The sequence below is a fragment of the Gopherus flavomarginatus genome, chromosome 12 (assembly GCF_025201925.1).
Source record: "Gopherus flavomarginatus isolate rGopFla2 chromosome 12, rGopFla2.mat.asm, whole genome shotgun sequence".
Lineage (NCBI taxonomy): Eukaryota > Metazoa > Chordata > Testudines > Testudinidae > Gopherus > Gopherus flavomarginatus.
Genome location: NC_066628.1, coordinates 21,314,294 through 21,316,284, shown reverse-complemented (window position 1 = coordinate 21,316,284; position 1,991 = coordinate 21,314,294). Strand labels below are relative to the sequence as shown.

Genomic DNA, 1,991 nt, shown 5'->3' with positions numbered 1-1,991 from the left:
GGCACCAGGTGAAATAAGAGTCAAGAATGGGAAAGGAAAATGAATGCATTCCTGGATAGCAGAGTAACAGGCTGTCATGCTGGGAAATGGACACTAAATGGCATCAGAGTAGAGGAAGTGAGGGACGGGGGAGGTCAGAAATACTGACTAGTGCCCAACAGATTTCAGCGACCAATACAATAATGGGAAAGTGGGTGGTATCAAGCTGTAAAGCTGAGATATGGGCAGCTATTTCCAAAAATGCCCACTAGATGGCAGCATATCTTGACTACTAATAAAGGGGCAGTGCAAGTACAAGAGAACCTCAGAGCTAGGAGCACCTTGGGAATGGAGGTTGTTCCTAACTTTGGAATGTTTGTAACTGAACAAAATGTTATGGTGGTTCTTTCAGAAGTTTCCACATGAACATTGACTTAATACAGCTTTGAAACTTTACTTTGCAGAAGAAAAAGGCTGCTTTCAATCATCTTAATTTAAATGAAACAAGCACAGAAAGTTTCCTTGTCACATCTTTTTTAATCATTCCCCTTTAGTTTTTTTTAGTGTTGTTGTAACCGTGTTGGTCCCAGGATATTAGAGACACAAGTGGGTGATATCTTCTACTGGACCAACTTTGTTTGGAGAGAGAGACAAGTTCTCTAGCTCTCAAAAGCTTGTCACTCTCACGAGTTTTATTCTTCCTGGACTGAAATCATGGCAGACAGAGACTGGGGAAACCAAACGGCCATCACAGAATTCATCATTCTGGGATTCGGGGATCCCCCTGACCTGCAAATTCTTCTCTTCCTGATGTTCCAAGTGATCTACATGGCAACCATGGCAGGGAACACCCTCATTGTGGTGTTCATTGTGGGTGACCAGCACCTTCACACCCCACGTACTTCTTCCTGGGCAACTTGTCCTGCCTGGAGACCTGCTACACCTCAATCATCCTGTCCAGGTTGCTGGCCATTCTCCTGACTGGGGACAGAACCATATCAGTCAGTGGCTGCTTCACACAACAGTATTTCTTTGGTTCTCTGGCATGTGCAGAATGCTAACTCCTAGCAGTGATGTCTTATGACAGGTATTTAGCGATATGTAAACCCCTGCACTATTCAACTCTTATGAATAGCAGGGTTTGCCTCCAGTTGGCTGCTGGGTCATGGTTTAAATGGTTTTTTTTGGCTATTGCCATCTTTGTCTTATTCCTATCACAGTTAATATTCTGTGGCCCAAATGAAATTGACCATTTCTATTGTGATGTCATCCCACTGATGGAACTCTCCTGCATTGACAACCACCTGGTCATATTGCTGGCTTTCATATTAGCCTCCATATTCACCCTGCCTCCATTCCTACTAACCCTGACATCCTACTTGTGCATCATCGCCACCATCCTGAGAATCCCTTTCACCATCAGGAAACAAAAGGCCTTTTCCATCTGCTCCTCTCACCTCATTGTGGTGATAATTTTCTATGCATCCATAATGATTGTGTACCTGCTACCAAAACATGATATACTCAGAGACCTGAACAAAGTGGTCTCTCTTTGCTACACAATCCTGACTCCCCTGGTAAACCCCCTCATCTACAGTCTGAGAAACAGAGAGGTCAAGGAAACCTTGTGCAAAGCAGTCAGTAAATATGTGGCTTTCACCAAACATGCGGCGCTCCTAGAGAATAACTTAGTCTGAGGTTTTCAAAGCTGCCTGGGTGATTTAAGCAATCAGTCCCCATTAAAATTAAGTTAAAAACTCCCATTGAAAATCTCAGCACTAATGTGAAAAAGAAAAGGAGATGATCTACATTGATATGGAAAATTAACCCCCCTCATCTAAGATACATCACCTATAATAAATCATAAGTATAGATCCTAGGCCTTAAGACCACTAATACAAAGAAAAATAATAAGCTGCTATCTTAACCACTGTGGAACTGCACTCCCAGAAAACAGTTTTGTTATACGCAAACCATGATCATGCTGCTAGCATAAGGGAAAAACTCAAAAG

General features: G+C 42.6%; 1 pseudogene; it reads left to right on the top strand.

The window, feature by feature from the left end:
- The first annotated feature begins 693 nt into the window (after window positions 1–693).
- On the top strand, window positions 694–1,676 carry LOC127032153 (olfactory receptor 6B1-like; annotated as a pseudogene).
- The last annotated feature ends 315 nt before the right edge of the window (window positions 1,677–1,991 follow it).